The sequence below is a fragment of the Cotesia typhae genome, unplaced genomic scaffold (assembly GCF_013202065.1).
Source record: "Cotesia typhae breed Kobodo isofemale line unplaced genomic scaffold, CoteBio_Ctyphae scaffold_70, whole genome shotgun sequence".
Classification (NCBI taxonomy): domain Eukaryota; kingdom Metazoa; phylum Arthropoda; class Insecta; order Hymenoptera; family Braconidae; genus Cotesia; species Cotesia typhae.
Genome location: NW_027423780.1, coordinates 1,253,005 through 1,272,252, shown reverse-complemented (window position 1 = coordinate 1,272,252; position 19,248 = coordinate 1,253,005). Strand labels below are relative to the sequence as shown.

The following is a 19,248-nucleotide window of genomic DNA, read 5'->3' as shown; positions in this document are numbered from 1 at the left end:
TTGTGAGTATAACTGGGAGCTGATTGGAGATTTTAAAATGGTGGGATTTTTAATGGGACTACAGGGTGGATATACAAAGGATCCGTGTTATTTGTGCTTGTGGGATAGCAGAGCGGATTCTAAACACTATATTCAACGGTCATGGCCTGTAAGAACAGAATTGTGTGTCGGAAAACAGAACGGCTCAAATTTGAGCCGATTGTTGTAGCGAAAAAGGTGTTAATGCCGCCTTTGCACATTAAGTTAGGGTTGATGAAACAATTTGTTAAAAAACTGGATGAAACTTCAGAAGCTTTTGGAAACGTAAAAAAATTCTTTCCGAAGTTATCGGAAGCAAAGGTTAAAGCTGGGGTTTTTGTTGGTCTGCAAATAAGACAGATTTCCACCGATGAAAAATTTCCATCGTTGCTGAATCGTACTCAAAAAGCAAGTTGGAACAGTTTCAAAGCAGTAGTTTCTGAATTTTTAGGAAATAATAAAGCTGAAAACTACGAAAAGTTGGTTGAGGATATGCTTACAAATTTTAAGGCCATGGGCTGCAGGATGTCATTAAAAGTACATATGCTGCATGCTCATTTGGATAAATTTAAAAACAATATGGGAGCCTATTCCGAAGAGAAAGGAGAACGTTTCCACCAGGACATCGTGAATTTTGAACAACGCTATCAAGGCCAATACAATGAAAACATGATGGGCGACTATATTTGGGGTTTATTGAGAGAAAGTAGCTATGAACATAAAAGAAAAAGTAAAAGTGTGCACTTTTAAGTTATTTTCCACTTTTCTGTAAGCTAATTTGATAGTAAAACTTAATAAAAATAATAAACATTTTTATTTCAATAGTTTTATTTTCAATCAAAAATTAAAATCCGAGATTTTTAAAAATTTCGTTCAATCAGTCTTCTAAGCATAAAAGCAAAGTTTTTCATGCCATATATTTTTTTTCCGTCTTATTACGACCTAAACTACCAAAATTTAATGCTTTGCAATCAAAGTCAAATTTCATGTTGACCCGTGTTATTACTCTGTGGGAAAGAAGTGGACCGCGGTTTACCTAATACCCAGTTACTTCTTCTAATTAATTATTAATTGGATCGTTTAATCGACGATTATTTCATTAATCAGAGTTAAACATTTGCTAGTTTGGATCGAGTGATTTTCCTGGGGGCTTATACCCGAGAATCACTCAATCGACCTTGCGGGAAAACATTGACAACTAGAAATTTATCAATTAATTAATTACCATCCGAAAAATTCGTTAATAAATTGTTATAATTTTTATAACAATTAACTTAAGTAAAATTGAGTAATTTTTATTACTTGAAAATAATCGATAAGATTTTACTCGTGGAATTTTTGGTCGAGCGTCAGTATATTTTGTGTCGCAGTAAATTCCAACACCTAAGGTCAAAGGCAACTAAGCTAGCGAATGTTCGAGTTAATAGAATTGAATGCTTCGACTTGTGTCGATTTTTTATAATTGTGTTATGTCGGACTCAACGTCCGACATTTTTATTTTATAACAAATAGAATTTAATTATTTATAAATAATTTTATGTTTTTACAACTAGTTATATACATTTATTTTATTTATAAAATTTTTTTCTTTAGAATCTTGGATACATTTTTTTTTTAAATAGAAATTATTTTAAAAATATTTATCGGTTTATCTGGGTCGAATAGTAAATAATAATTTTATGACCCTAGCAGATAAAAAAAAACAAAGAAAAATAGTTTTCTTATCTAACTACAACTCGGAAAATTTCCACGTTTAGTTGGGCCCGACTTTATCTAGACCCGAAACAGAAATTTTTTTTTTTTAATAAAATAAAATGCATAGAAAAAAAATAAATGACGAAAATTTAAATAATGAAACAAATAAACAAATAGAACTTGATAATTGAACAATTTAAGATAAACAAATATTGAACAATAAAATTCTAAAACGATACAACAAAATAATAAACTTACAAATGATCGAAGCAAAAATATTTCTACAATTAAATCATTGAATTCAAAATAATTAAGATATGTTTTATTGAAATACCTATTTTATTCATACGTTTAAATAAATAATTTAATATAAACATTTGGTCACAGTAAATAATTTAATGTAAAATAGTGCACATGTATGTCTTTGTCTATGCATAAATGCGCTTACGTATACACAAACACATAGATGTATAATAGAGCATAAGAGTAAAGGAGAAGCGATCTTGTACTGTGACCCAAGTAGAGGGGACTCATGCAACATTATAGAACAATCGAAGAGAGAGGGCAAGGGCTCAAGGAAATAGAAAAATAATTGGACATTATTTCTCCCACCTAGTAAAAATAAGTAACGCCCTAAAATTCGACACCTTTACGATTTTCAACAAAAATATCTCTCGTTGTCCTGACGTCCTAGTGTTAACATCGAAAAAGTTTTTATAAGTTTGTGATGGTATAGAGTGTGAGTGCGAGCGAGACAAAAACGCAGCGACTGCAGTTAATTTTATTATCATTATTATTACTGTAATTATTGTCATTATTATTACTATTATTATTATCATTATTATTACTATTATTATTGTCATTATTAATACCGGAGCGTATTTAATTTACTAAAAATGTTTTTTTTTTGTTCATTTACATTTCTTTTGTATTTTGTTTAAAAATAATTATCATTTAACTATAATGTTTATCCAACATCACGAATTATTTTTGTTTAATGAAAAAATTTATTTAGTTTTAAATACTTGACTGAGATTTATTTGAAAATGCGCGCGAATAGTTGAGTACGCCACCGCGGCAAGAGATGGCGAAGAATTTCGCCGCTCGTTCGTTTGCAGTAAAAACCGACGAGCTAATATAAGCGAAACTGCGTGGCGATAATTTTTGTTCTTTTAAAGAACAAAAATTTATTTACCTGAAAGAAAGAATTAATTGAATTCTCGAACAGATTCAAAATATCTGAATAATTAGTTAATTAATTATTTTCTTTGTGAATTAACTTGTTTGTACTAAATCCCAGAAATGAAATTAGTATGGGAAATTATTTTGGTGAAAATTATTATTTGGCAAATGTTATTTTTTCTAAGTCCCAAACGACTTTTGTATGGAATTGATTTTGTATGAAATTTATTGAAATTTATTGAAATTGATGGATGAATTTGATATTTGATCAGATTTAAATAATTGAAAAATCTGAAGTTTGACGACGAGCGATAGATGGCGATAATTTTCCAAGATCTTTCACTCTTGGAGAAAGGTCTAGGAAATGACAAAAGCGATTTTGATTGACGGAAAAAGTAACCAAGTTTCCCAGTGGTTATAATCTTCCGGTAGAAGACCCTTCACCAGGAAGTACCCAAGGAACTCGTACCTTGTCTCCGACTAGGAACCAGGTAAGTGCTGACTTGTCCATTGGGGGAAATTTGGCCACCGGGAAGGGTTGCTTTCCAAGCACCCAGAGGGAACTAGGGGCAAGTAGGGCCGGAAAGGGGTTGCTTTCCAAGCACCCAGAGGGAAGTAGGGCCGGGAAGGGTTGCTTTTCAAGCACCCAGACGGGATTAAGGGCAAGTAGGGCCGTGCGCAACTGTCGGTAAAATAGGAATACTACTGCGTAAAGGTAGTAGACAGAGTTTGGCCACCAGGTGGCACCGACAAACAGAAAAACAAACGGTGTGTACGGGTTATGTGCGATATAGTAAAGTTTGACATAAAGTTTGTAAATTTTATAACAAGTTTCGATATTTGTTGTTTGTTGTCTTAAATAAATAGAGTACTAATTATAATCAGGCTCAAATTTCATTTATAAGTAATATAAGCTATCCCTGAAAAGATCCTGGACTCCGGCGAGATTTCATTCGAGCTCGGGGATATAGATATTAGAGGTAAGCCTTGACTGTAACACAACAGTAATAAAGTCTATTTTTTTGAAGTAAAAACCGGAAAAATACCCGTTACAAGTTTCAATGAAACCACGCGTCTGATTAAAAAAAAAACAATTGTTAGTAAAGTAAATTTCAATTATGTAAAGAAACGGTAACAATGACATTTAAGTAAGTTCTTAATTGAGATTTTTATGTTTGTTTTAATAATTCAAATCTTTGTGTGATAATTTTATAATATATTTATTAAATTGAATTCATTTTCTTATATTATAACTTCAACCCCTTCCCATATAGCTTCAGATCCTTATCTATTAGCCTAACGGCTAGGATAAAAATAATTAAATTGTAGTTGCGTTTTCGACGTAACAATTGATAAAACTATTAGAAAATTATTAATAATATTCTATTAGGAATTAATTATTGAAGATAATTTATATTGTAAAATTATTTTATCACGTAGAAATTAATTTTTGGGATTAAGTCCGTAAATTAATTAAATTAAATTTTGTTCCAAATTGATAATTAATAGCGTGGACATTAAATCCAAGAAATTAGTTACTTTGAGTCAAAAAGGTCACAGGAAAAATTGGTCAGAATTAATTAACTTACAACATTAAACTTGTGTTAATAATTTTGAACTTGATTGTAAAAATTTATATCGTGCTTAAATTAATTAGCAAAAGTTAATTCAGGGTATTAATCTCTCTCGCATTAAATAGTTATTGTTATATTATTAAGACCGTGACTATAAGTTACTTAGGAATTTTAATCCAAATAATCCTTTAATTCAAAGAAAATTAACAATCGGAATTTGAAAATTGTAATAGTTAGTTTAAGGCTATTTTGGAAATAGGTTGTTCATTGAAAGTTATCGTTTTATTAAATTCTAATGATTGAATGTTTAATGGCTCAATTTTTAAGTTATAAACAAAATTAAACTATTCTTGATTATTAACTTATAAATAAAGTCAAATCAGTAGTGTTAGTGTGAGACAAGTGTGGATTATGTGTGAGCTGCAGAGTATCTAGGTCTACGTTTCGTCACTGGGCTGTTACTGCTGTAGCTGGAGCGGATTATGAGTGTGCTGCAGAACATCTAGGTCTACGTTTCGTCACTGGAATGTTGTTCTGTAGCAAAGTGTAAATAAGCTGCAGGAGTATCTAGGTCTACGTTTCGTCACTAGGCTGTTACTCCTGTGAGCCGAGTCAACGACCCCTGCATACGATTCGTCTCTGTGCGGGTGATTAAAAGTTAGTTGGGGTAGTTAAAATCTTAAACGGGTAGACGCCGAAAAGGGCCCGTCACGTGTAGACGCCGAAATGGGCACGTGTTAGAAATCGACGGGTAGACGCCGAAAGGGTCTCATCGGGAATAAGTTAGAAATCGACGAGTAGACGCCGAAAGGAGCTCGTCGAGAATAAGTTTAGAAATCGACGGGTAGACGCCGAAAGGGGCTCGTCGAGAATAAGAATATTGTTAAGTGTGGATAGTGTGTGAGTGATAGAATTTTGTTAACTTGTTTTAAGTCAAGATACTGTTAAGTTTTCCTTTTTTATTGTTAATAAATATTGGCCAATCTTGTTAATTAATTATTTATTATTCAGCAGCACCTTCCTCCACTCTCTATACCCTAAGAATAAGATTTCTCAGCTCTGGATCGGTTCCAGGAACCGTGATTAAAAATCCTGGTGGCGCGCTGATAATTATATTGTTGTTAATTTAGTTCGTTTATTTATAAAATTAATTAAGGGCCAACCTGAGCAGGTAGAACTGTTACACCTTTAATAAAGAGTAGTATTTGGCTTTGATGTCGTGATAACTTGACCAAGGTTGAAGTGCTGGTTTGCATTGAGCCAGAGAGGATTTGATAGCAGCCTTGGCAGCTGCACATTCGTTATTGTATCTGGGTTTGTGATAGACTCGCTTGGTAGTAGTAGAGACAGTATGCAGTAGTTGACATTCACTGGCAGTATCTAAAATGGCGGAGTAGAGGTTATCACACAGTATATGAGCGAGCAAAGTCACAAGTGATCAGTGGAGAACAGGCCATTTGGTGCTTGTAGTTGTTCTTCTTGTCCATCTTCCAGCAGAGTTTGTAATGTATAGTCTTGGATGTACCGTGGGCAAAACTTGACGCATCTGTATTTGTATTATACTTGGATTAAATTTCAATAGTAGTCGGAAAGTGGTCTGATTTAGAAACTAGTTCGTTAACCCACATGTCTTTGACTAGGTGAATGCTATCGTTAATTATCCAGGTCAAGTCGACCACACTTTGTCCATTTTTGTTTGAAAACGTGAAGTATCCTGGCGTGTCGCTAGGCGTACGACCATTAAGAAGAGTGAAACCGTTTGCTTCGAAAAACTCCAGAACTGTTTTGTCTCTTTGGTTGTGTATGAGGTCAAGCGAGGAGCGGTCCTTATTAAGCGGCAAGCTGGTTGGTTAGTTATTATTTATCCTCGGTGCGCCAGATTTCCATCCTGCAGAGGAGTTCGTCAAGCGATTCACAGGGTTTGGTGTGATCACCCATGTTGCTTGCTGTGTTGTGAGGTATTCGGTGTTCGGCTTCGTTCAGGGCTGCGGCTGCGGGACCCAGAGATATCACGGTCACGTCCCCTCTTATTATTGGTGTTGAGGAATAGTTCAGGAAGAGATGCTACCGAGCCTGAGTTGTATCTACTGAGCGATTCACAGTCGTTGAGTCGGCCTTTGCGAGGTTTGCTTACTGCGTCCTTGCAATTGTTAGGAGAATAAAGTTTAGTTTGTGTTTTGAAGTTAAAGACTGGCGCTATACGATTCGAATTTCCCACCAGGGTTATAGTGGGGAGCTCACGCGGTAGTAGGTGCGTTCCACTAAGCGCTCAAAATGATCGCGCTACGTGTATTTAGATAGGATTATGGTCGTTTTTAGCACTTAGTGGAACGCACCCAGTGTATTATAATTTGTGTCGCAGCCAGTACCAACTATCTCTATACGTTTGGGACTAGCTGCGGGAGATAACGCGTCAGTTTTTATAACCGTTAAGGTTAGACATAACCACAAACCGCTTGTTCACACAGAAAATTAAATAATTGCTCGAGTTAAAGACAATGAATAAAGTTTAAATTGCACTATGGGTATAAAGGACGTTTAATTTCGCGGAGGTGATACGTTGCACAATTGTTCGTAAGCACTATAATGATAAAGTGACACAATTGAAAGCACTCTTTTCAGACACGTCTTTCAATAATGGCATACCAACATGTACTCACCTATTTGTAATTAATTAGTTACTAGAGTTGAATTTCAGTTCGGAATTTTTATGGAATTGATTTGTTAATTTGAATTATTGTTGTGCAACTTAATTACTGCTTAATGACTGAATATTTTAATTGAAGTTTTTAATGTAAATTAATTCGTCAAAAATTGTTATGAAATTTTGAAACAAAAACAAAGTCAATTTAGTCATTTGTGTGAAGATTGTAAGGATCACGTATGATAGAGAGTGTTGATTGTATTAAGTATTAGTAGTCCGGTGGACTTAAGAATCAAGTTACATGTGTGTGGAAAGTTGTAGTGTTGGTAGTCCGGTGGACTTGTAGTTTTAAGATTAGTTTTAGGATAGGTGTGGGAGACCGTTTGTTAGAAAAAGCCCATCTAGTTTTAGTTAGGTTGTGGGAGACCGTCAGTTAGAACATCCCAACTAGTCATCGCATTGTCGTTAGAAAGGTATCGTTTCAAATATTGTTTGTCTTGCAGTTAATTTCTCCGGGTCGCTAGATAATAAGTTAATTGTAGTGTGAAAGAGTGAGTGATTAAATTTATGATTTTTATTGTTAATAAATATCGATAAATTGTTAATTATTTATTTATTTATTTCAACAGCACATTCATCCACTCTCTCTAACCCGAAGATAAGGTCTCTGCTCTAGACCGGTTCCAGGAACCGTGATTTCAAACCTGGTGGTGCCCTTTTATTAAATTTTGTTGTTGTTCATTTTTGTATTTTTGCAGTTTATTAATTAATTAATTAGGGGCCAACTGTGCAACATAAAAAACTGTTACAACATAGTCAAATATTTTATAAACATTTAGAAATTCCAAGTATGTACTTCTTAATTAATTTAGCTAATTCTTTACTTATTAATTTTTGTAATAATTTAAGAACAAAGGAAATTATTACACTACTTTCACTTTAAATGACGCTCGTGACTGACCAATTTGATATGAGCTAAATCACGTCAAGCTCGGAAAGCTCAAAAACATCATTAGTGCAGTTTTAAGCACTTGATATAAAATTAGCGGGAAGTTGCACGGGTGGCCTTTAGGGTCTACCGTTTTTCTAATTTTTTTAAATTCAAATTCAGCCATTTTTGGTACAACGTTTGTTAATGCTCTATTGTGACCATCTCTGTTTCAAGTCAATAGTAGTATAAGTCGGGCGAACGTTAAAAATTTTCTCGCCTAAAATACCTAATACGCCTTCACGGTGTTCAGTTCTACAGGGTGTCTCTGAAGTGGCGGGAGTAATTGTTGGGGTCGATAGAGAAAAAAATACTGAATCGAAAGTTCCTGAGCCAAAAATTTTTTTGGGCCATAGAATTTGAGTTATGAATTAAAAACGATAGCCAATCAGAAGCGCGTTATTCGAGAAATGAAAATGAGCGGGGAAGTAGAGGAGACGCGAGAGTGAGATGCTGCAATAGCAGCTTACTCGCTCACACAAAGCCGAGCATGAGAGGGGATTGTGACGCTATGAGCCGAGTACGTAAGTGTGAATGAGTGGATGTATGAGGTCGCAAGCGGACGGCTTAATGTATGAGTGTGTGTCCGTGTATCGCAGCATTATTGGAGGCGTTGTAACGCTGAATTAAAGCTAACCGGGTACTCTAAGACAGAGGAAAAATTTTAATTTTTATTTTTATTCGAAAAAATTTAATAAAAAAAAATAAAAAGGCCCAAGATTTAACCAGACCCACAGAAACGGAGAGTAAATTTTTAATTCTCATTTATTTTGCTGGGGATTATTTTCAAATACAAAAAAAAAAAAAAGCTAAGATTCAACTGGAATCCAAAAAGAGATGGATGAAAAAATTTTATTTTTTATTTTTAATCAGCAAAATTATTTTTCTTTAAAAAAGAGCCCAATCTCGACTGGAGCAAGAAAAAATGATTGAAAAATTTTATTATTAATTTTCAATCAACAAAATTATTATAAAAAAATAAATGGGCCCAAGTCTCAACCGGACCCAAACAAACGGATAAAAATTTTTATTACTTACTTAATTTGCTGGAAATTATCTTTAAAAACGAAAAAATGCCCAAGACTCGATCGGATCCAAAAAATAACAGTACAAAAATTTTTCCTTATTTTCAATCAGCAAAATTGTTTCTTTTAAAAAAGGCCCAATCTCGACTGGAGCAAAAAAATGATTAAAAAATTTTATTATTAATTTTCAATCAACAAAATTATTTAAAAAAAAATAGTCCGCAGACTCAACCGGACCCAAACAAACAGATAGATAGTTTTAATTACTTATTTATTTTGATGGGAATTATTTTAAAAACGAAGAAAATCGCCCAAGACTCGACCGGACCCAAAAAAAAAATAAATTGAAAAATTTTGTTTTCATTTTCAATCAGCCAAATTAATTTCTTTTCGAAACAAGGCCCAATCTCAAACAGACTAAGAGAAACTAATTAAAAAATTTTATTTTTATTATTAATCAAATATTATTTAAAAAAGAAAATAAGCCACAGACTTAACCGGACTTAAACAAACGGATAGAAAATTTTTATTACTTACTTAATTTGCTGGAAATTATCTTTAAAAACGAAAAAATGCCCAAGACTCCATCAGACCGAAAGGGAGATGAATAAAAAAATTTTACTATTCATTTTTAATCATCATAATTAACTTTTTTATAATAAAAGGCTCAATTTCGACCGGACCCAGAAAAAATGATCCAAAAATTTTATTTTTATTGTTGATCATCAAAACTAATTAAAAAAAAAAATGAGGCCCTAGACTCAACTGGACCCAAACAAACGGATAAATAATTTTTATTACTTATTTATTTTGCAGGAAATTATTTTTGAAAACGATAAAAATGCCCTAGACTCGACCAGACCCGAAATAAAATAAATTGAAAATCTTTGTTTTTCTATTTTTAATCAGCAAAATTATTTTCCTTTGAAAAAGGGCCTGATCTCGACTGGAGCAAGAAAAAATAATTGAAAAGTTTTATAATGAATTTTTAATCAACAAAATTTTTTAAAAAAGAAAATAGGCCCCAGACTTAACTGGACCCAAACAAACGGAAAGAAAACTTTTATTCCTGTTTTTTTGTTGGGAATTATTTTTCGAAACAAAAAAATTGCCCAAGACTCGACCGGACCCGAAAAAGATAAATCGAAAAATTTTATTTCTAAATATTAATTAACTAAATTATTAAGAAAAAAAAAAATAGACCCAAGACGCAGCAGGACCCAAATAAACGGATAGAAATTTTTATTACTTGATCACCAAGATTAATTTTCCTTGAAAAGAAAGGCCCAATCTCAAACAGACTTCGAATAACTGATTGAAAAATTTTATTATCAATTATTAATTAACAACATTATTCTTAAAAAAATTAATAGGCCCCAGACTCAATCGGACCCAAACAAACGGATCGAAAACTTTTATTTCCCATTCATTTTGCTAGGAATTATTTTTAAAAACGAAAAAATGCCCAAGACTCGACCAGAGCCAAGAATAGAAGAATGCAAAAAAATTTATTTTCTCTTTTCAATAACAAACAAAAATTTATTGAACAAAAATCAGCCTAATCTTGACAAGACGATAAAAAACTGATTGAAAAAATTTATTATCAATTATTAATTGACAAAATTATTTCAAAAAGAAAATAGGCCCCAGACTCAACCGGACCAAAACGAACAGATAGAAAATTTTTATTACTTATTTCTTATGCTCGGAATAATTTTTGAAAACAGAAGGAATTGCCCAAGACTCAACCGGACCCAACCAAACGGATGGAAAACTTTCATTTCTCATTTATTTTGCTGGGAATTATTCTGTAAAATAATTTTTCAATTAATCGTCAGGTAAAATGTCAAAAAATAAATTAAAACAAACATTGAACTCAAGTTCCAATAATTTTGATATTTTAATTAAAATTATTTTTTAATTAATTGACAGGTAAAATGTCAAATAAGGAATTGAAAAAAAAAATCGCTCTCGAGTCCTGATAATTTTGATATTTTTATTAAAATTATTTATCAGTTAATTAACAGGTAAAATGTCAACTAATAAATTAAAAAAAAAAATTGAACTCAAGTCCGAATAATTTTGATATTTTAATTGAAATTATTTATCAGTTAATTGACAGGTAAAATGTAAAAAAATATACTAAAAAAATCGCTCTCGAGTCCTGATAATTTTGATATTATTATTAAAATTATTAATCACTTAATCAACAAGCGAAATGTCAAATGATAAATTAAAAAAATTGAACTCAAGTCCGAATAATTTTGATATTTTTAATAGAATTATCTATCAGTGAATTAACAGGTAGAATGTCAAATTATAAATTAAGAAAAAAATTGAACTCAAGTCCGAATAATTTTGATATTTTTATTAGAATTATCTATCAGTGAATTAACAGGTAGAGTGTCAAATTATAAATTAAGAAAAAAATTGAACTCAAGTCCGAATAATTTTGATATTTTTATTAGAATTATCTATCGGTGAATTAACAGGTAGAATGTCAAATTATAAATTAAGAAAAAATTGAACTCAAGTCCGAACAATTTTGATATTTTTATAAAAATTATTTTTTAATTAATTGACAGGTAAATAAATAATAAATTAAAAAAAAAAATTGAACTCAGGTCCTGATAATTTTGATATTTTAATTAAAGTTGTTTATCAATCAATTGACTGTTAAAATCCTGAATAATAAATTAAAAATAAATCGCACTCATGTTCTCATAATTTTGATCTTATAATTGAAATAAATTTCTAATGAATTGACGGGTAAAATCCCAAGTATCAAATTAAGTAGTAATCGCACCCAAGCCCTGATAATTTTGATATTTTAATTTAAATTATTTATCACTTAATTGATAGGTAAAATGTCAAATGATAAATTAACAAAACATTGAATTCAAGTCCTTATAATTTTGATATTTCAATTTAAATATTCTTTTTATTCACTGACAGGTAAAATGTCGAAGAAAATATGAAAAAGAAATGGCATTCACGTTTTAGTAATTTTGATATTTTAGTTTCCCTTTTTCTTAGCAAAGAAATCATTTCAAAAACTCTACAGGTGTTTCGGCAGTTCAAGGATAACTTTACTTTAATGTTATTAGTTTGCATTCACATCATTACACTTTACTCCTTTTATTAAGCAATTAAGATTCCAGTTGAATCTTAGCCTTTTTTTTTTTTTTGTATTTGAAAATAATCCCCAGCAAAATAAATGAGAATTAAAAATTTACTCTCCGTTTCTGTGGGTCTGGTTAAATCTTGGGCCTTTTTATTTTTTTTTATTAAATTTTTTCGAATAAAAATAAAAATTAAAATTTTTTCCTCTGTCTTAGAGTACCCGGTTAGCTTTAATTCAGCGTTACAACGCCTCCAATAATGCTGCGATACACGGACACACACTCATACATTAAGCCGTCCGCTTGCGACCTCATACATCCACTCATTCACACTTACGTACTCGGCTCATAGCGTCACAATCCCCTCTCATGCTCGGCTTTGTGTGAGCGAGTAAGCTGCTATTGCAGCATCTCACTCTCGCGTCTCCTCTACTTCCCCGCTCATTTTCATTTCTCGAATAGCGCGCTTCTGATTGGCTATCGTTTTTAATTCATAACTCAAATTCTATGGCCCAAAAAAATTTTTGGCTCAGGAACTTTCGATTCAGTATTTTTTTCTCTATCGACCCCAACAATTACTCCCGCCACTTCAGAGACACCCTGTATAGGTAACTCTATACTTAGTGTGATGTTTTTGCCACCTTTCCTGTCAACGGGTATTAAATAGTTAAATATACGGATCTTTCGATAAAATGCAATTGTATCTTATTACTTATTGATGAGTCGTGCTCGTTGATAACATACTTTTTTAAAAATTTTTATTACCATATCTTCCGATCAAATTGATTATTTTTGATGGACCTTGCAGCATTCGAGCTATTTTTTTTTTTTAAACAAAAAGATTATTTATAACCTACCGAACAATTCAAAGTAAGATTTTGAAGTTAAGTCATTAAACACTTTTCTAGAATTGTTTAGAAATTAATTATCTCACGAAGGAATTGACCGATTATGAAGGAATTGGCTTCGATCAATGCAGTTTCTTAAGCATTTATAGTTATTTCATTGCATTCAACATGATTTAAAAGGTAATATAGAAGTTATTTTTCATAGATTTTCGGAAACTACAGTGAAACTCATTATTTTCTGATTTTTGAAAATCACTGATTTTATTAAATAATTCTATAGTTTAAAAACTCGAGAGTTTATCATTACATAGTTTTTCAAAAAAGTTTTTGCTTCTGTTAAGTGTCGAGATATGTTCTTTGTCACGAGGCTCCTTTATTACCTATTGAAGGCCCTTACCCTGACGATGGTTGATTATCGACGGCGCTGTGATCTGAGATGCTCGCGGAGTGAAAATTGGACAAAATAAGTTCTGGGCCCTAGAGTGGAAGTGCTCCGAGGGTGGGGATAGTTCGACACCGGGTGAGAGTGAAGCGGTTGCAACGAAAGAAAAACATTGTGAAGCCGGAGCCCGAGTACACCAGCACGAGATTTTGGAATTCCAGGTAACTATTTATTTTCCTCTGAGTTTCCTGTGGAACCTTCAGAGCGATTGTTTTAATATTTATGATAGATATTTAGTGCAAGGCATTTAGCCACCCTAAATATCCGTCAATAGTTATTCTAATTATCCTGAAATTCCAGATTTATTGTACCGCTGATCAAATCCCGACCCGCCACGCAATTAAGCAGATCCGAGTACCTGACAGAGCTGTGGAATTAGCAGAGAAAATTTGCCTTGACAGAAGGCCACAAGGACGACAACGAGAAGTGAAATAAAAGTAAAAGAAATCACCGAAAATTTCTCAGGTACAGAAAAATTTAACCTCAGTAAAATATTGCGTAGCTCCCGGAAATTCTAGGCACAGGCTAGGTTCCGTCTTCCAATCACCCCACTTGATAAATTAATTAATTACCCCGACTTAGGAAAGTAAAACAAGGAAGTCACGCCCAGGTTTTTCCGAGAGGACCTAACAGAGTCAAAGAAATAAAAAAGCCAGTCGTTTTTTGAACATTGGAAGTAAGTGTTCTACCCTCCCAGTAATAGTAGTTTCCTCTTTGTCTTCTTCTGGGAAAGTAACCTCTCGGGGAAACCATGGCGTTCAACCTCAAGTAAGTTAATTATATTCTAAAATTTTCTTTATTATTTGATCGACCTTAAATTTTTGTTTGTTCATTGTAATTGTTTTATTCAAATTAAAAAAACTGATTTTACTTAAAATGAATTCATTTTTCTTTCATTCATTTCATTGGAATACCTTTCTCCACAGTTAAGGTCCCAAACCTATTGGTTATAACTAGGGTTTAAAAATATATAATTAAATAAATAATCAGTTACTTTCGACAAAACAATTGTAAACCGGTGATGTTAGCCGAGTGGTCTAAGGCGCAAGGCCTATAGAGCACTCAAGACTGGCTCACCGACCAGGCGTGGGTTCGAATTCCAAGCTGGTCTTAGAAACCATCTTGGTTGATATTCGACCTTCACCGCTTAGATTTAAGATTTTCACAACCCAAAAAGACACCAACGTACCACTCACAAAAGTCGGCGATATGACCACAGCAGTTAAAACCGACTCTAAATAATAACCAAGTAAAAAAAAAAAAATTAATGTAAATTAGAGTCTCTAAAGTGTGTAACGTAGAATTTTAACGTGGCTTTCACGCACTATTTAAAATTAATCAAAATCTGCCCATCGACTGCCCCCTTTGTTCGGATCTAAAGTTCGCCGAAGTCCAGGGTTGAAAGGGGGGTTGACACTAACAAAACAAAATAATTACCAACCAAAACTTTAACCAAATGTAAATGGAATGGGTAATAATCGAATAAATTAATCGGATCAAATAGGTTATATTTGTAACGGGTAATTTTTGAGTGTTTCTCCTTTTTGATCGAATAAACGCTGAACGATATGAACGATACTGCGACACAAAACGCCCCCTTGCTCGAATCTGAAGCTCGCCGGAGTTCAGGGTAAAAGGGGGTCAAACCACAATATTCAATCCGAAATAAAGCCGACAGGACTCAAAATAATCATTTAATTATCAAAATCAATTCATTAGGTTAATGAAAAAGATTACAAAAAAAATAACAACACTCTCGTAGTACAATTTTAGGTTATATCAAACCTCAAAAACTAAATCTAACGACAATAATACAAAAAAATGACTTCATAACGTCGGTCAACGCACGCGTATCAAGGCCCGATCAAAACTGGTCTGTACAAGACAACCTCTCACACACTCTCACTCTCGTGAGCGTCAAAATCGCGAACTAAAACTCCAAAACTGGTTACCCGCTTCCCCAGGAGACTAGCCGTCACCCTGGGCCTAAATCTCTACTCCGTCAGCGGATGGAGAATATCCTCTCCGCTCCCACCTGCACGGCGTGTGATTACCTACCGGATTTTTGACAGAAGGTCAAAAATCCAGGGAAGTCAAATCTTGCTGAGGGTTCAAAAGGTACTTACCAGTGTTCAAGACGAACCAAGGTAATGTCCCTCCAGTTGTGATTGGTAGAAGAATATTCCCTCAATAACACTCTGTCACCAGACTCACTCTTTCGTGAAAAGTTTTTGGGCTTTATCATTTTCCCAAAAACTCACTTACAACGAACCGGAATGATCGTTTTTGCCATCTATACGGTGTTTACAAACTATCAATTTAATTGGTATTCCTTCATTCTCTATCCATTCGGTTCGTCAAATTCCGAGTTTTAATTTTCACTTTGAAAATTAAATATCAAATACATTCGATCATTTTCAATATTTCAAATATTTTCAAATATTTTTCTCTTAAATAATAATCGTCATTTTTTTCATTTTATACCCATTCGCCGCCTTCCCATACTAAATCGGCTTGGGACTTAGAATAATTTCTTTTATAAATTGGAAATTTACAATAATTTGTTTCCAAAATAATTAAATTAATTTTCTTTTAATAAATTTTAACTAAAGAAATATAATCACAATTAATAGTCGTCATAGACAAAATAATACTTTTATAACTAAACTAATTATTATTCCTTCTAGATATTCCACATTGGTAACTAAAATATTAAACATTAATTGTTTTAAACAAGCGATATTAACTAACAAAAGAATAGTTTTCGATCTTTATAATCAAATCTAAATTAAATAATAATATTTTCATAAGTTTTTAGTGAATAATACTCTCAATATCGTAAATTATCATTATTAATAATTAGAATAATAATACTGCACTCGTAAACAACAACTTAAATAAAGAAAAACGGGTTATTTACAATGTTAAATAATAATTTCTCGAGAAAATACGCCCGTCGAAGTATCAGGCGAACATGAATGACGAAGAGTAGGTAACTGCCGTCGTTTCCCTCCTCGTCCCTTCTTCGCTCCCTACTCTTCAGCTGTCCTGTACTAGCCATCGGCCCTCTCTCTCCGACTCAGTCCCTCTTCCCTACTATAGACCCTTTTTCCGATATCTGGGTCATATATTAGAATCAAAACAATTTATTCATAAATCAGTTAATTAGATAGAAATATACAGTAGAACAAAATGCACGTGGTACAATTTTAGGTTATGTTCGAAACGAAATTTAAACCCTTTTATATCAGATGTTGTCAATCAAACCAAAAATATTTAGGAAAACTAAACGATTATCCAGATAACTGATCTGGTGTCGGTAACGGCGCACGCGTACTTTCGAAGGTAAAGAGAACCCGGTCAAAACTGGTCTGTACAAAAAAAAATCACACATACTCTCTCATCCGAGTTTCTCAGAAATCGCGAACTACTTCGCAAAAACTAGTTTCCCAACTCACCGGGTAACTAGACGTCAGCCCAGGTCTTACCAATCTACCCCGAGAGCAAGTGGAGAATATCCTCCTTGCCCTCACCTATACGGCTTAAATTCGCCTACTGGATTCTGACAGAAGGCCAAAATCCAAGGAGTCCAGTCTTAGGAGTGTCAAAAGGTACTTACCGATGTTCTAGACGAACCAGGGTAATGTTCCTTCTGTTGTTGTTTTTAGAAGAGTGTTCCCTGAACAACTACACTGTCGGAAGACTTGCTTTTTTCTGATCGCAAATTTTGAATTTAACAGTTCTGAAACTGGTCACTTAAAGCGATCAAAACTGGCTAGTTCCCGCCACCTGTCGCGTGCACTCAAAACAACATTATTTTATTATTTTAATTGTCGATTTTCCATTCTCTATCCATTTTTTCGCTCAAATTCTAAGTTTTATTTTGCAAAATACTTTCTCGCAAAATAATAATCGTTATTTTCTCCATTATCTATCCATTCGTTACTTTCCCATACTAAATTTTTCTCGGGATTTAGAATATTTTTGCTCGCTAAAATTATTTTTACAAAATAATAATTGTCGTTCTTTCATTTGAAACGAGATGTCGTTTGCTCGTTGGTCACCCCTTTTATTTATTTAAGGGCGCCACTGGATTTTTGGACTCAGTATCTAGAACTGGACTAGCACATGGAGTATTGGTCAGGGTCGTGAGAGATTTGCTGAAAGGAATTAAAACTTAAGCACAGAAATTCGTTTTACAAAATTATTTATTAATCCATTTCTTTCTACAATTGAAATAAAGGCCAATATAACAATGTGTAAAAATTCACAGGATAAACACATTCACACACAACTCTCACGTCGCTGTAGTGTCCGCTGTCCACTAGACCCTCACGCTACTCTATCTACTTCGCGCTGTCCATCAAACCCTCACGCTACTCTCTATCTACTTCGCGCTGTCCATCAAACCCTCACGCTACTCTATCTTAGTTCACGCTGTCCCACGGACCCTTACGTTACCCTAAGTGATCTACTCCGAAGCCAGAGGAGTATACCATGAAACCGAGGTAGACTCTTTACGCACACACAACCACACTATTAACAATTTCCATAATAATGACAAGACAATAAATTTTCCAATTAATAAAACAATTTCATTCTTATTGTAAAGAAGACACGATTTACCCAAGTCCGCTTAGACTTGTTACTCTTATATATCTATATTATTATTATTATTATTGCTAGTGAGTTGGCGTCGGTCTACGCGCCGCTTGACGGCGCATACGACTCCTCTCCCCTTCGCTCACTATACTTTCACTTTTTATCTTGTACACTTGGCGGTACTACGTGCTACTACGTTATAATTATTCTTTTGCGTTCTATTTTGTATTATTTCAATATTATCAATTATTCAGATTACTTATTATTATTTATTAATAATTTAGAAGTTAAATAGAGATTCGTTCTGATTATTTAATATAAATATTGTGTTAAATTAATTCACTTCCTCACACTTATTTCTTAATTCCTATTTATCATTTTTCCTATTTCCTAATTACTGTTTTCCTTATTACTAAATTAATGCCGTATTCTTAACATTACAACAATAATTATTTAATTCCAAGAGTTCTTCGTATCTTGAATTATTCCTATTTTGTCGGATCCGAGATTTTATTAAATAGATTGGAATCTATTTATTTTCAGTCCAAGTTAATTTAATTTCGATAATTGAGTAACCTTAATTATTGTCTAAATTATTTTCATTTAATTCGACTATTTTATTTAATCTATTTGAACGATAAAATTTTACTAAAATTATTTCCCTTGTAAGTGTAAAATTATGACAAACGTTTATTTCCTTGTAAGCCGAGAAATTTTATTTTATTTTTGATCTTGAGAAGGTTTTATACTCAGTTTTAGCGTGTAACAAAATTTTGCGTCCTTGGCGCACAACTTTTGATGATTTCTTTTCTAATAAACGAAATTTTACAAATATTTCATTCTTCACTTTTAACTAATTAATTTAAACAAACATTTTAACAATCATTATCTGATCCTTATTGTTACTGTTTCATTTTATGCACTTCAATATTGTTCCAAATTATGTATTGATTTATTTTCTGCTTTTAATTTAATTTAAATTCTGCTGAATTTTGTTAAAACTTATTACTGGGATATTTTAATAGATTAATTTTAATGTTAATTAAATTTTGTTTTAAATAATTTTAATTTCGGTTAACTTAATTTCAATTTTTCCTGGCTTAAGCCA

General features: G+C 32.8%; 2 protein-coding genes across 2 annotated transcripts in view; one reads left to right on the top strand and one right to left on the bottom strand.

The window, feature by feature from the left end:
• Window positions 1-19,248, bottom strand: part of LOC141537283 (endochitinase-like) — a 235,377-nt gene that overhangs the window by 19,137 nt on the left and 196,992 nt on the right. The window lies entirely within an intron of this gene.
• LOC141537287 (uncharacterized) overlaps window positions 13,361-19,248 on the top strand; it is a 33,618-nt gene continuing 27,730 nt past the window's right edge. The window contains exons 1-2 of the mRNA XM_074258179.1: window positions 13,361-13,699; window positions 13,839-14,003. The gene's annotated coding sequence lies outside the window, so the exon portion shown is untranslated. The remainder of the gene's footprint in view (window positions 13,700-13,838; window positions 14,004-19,248) is intronic.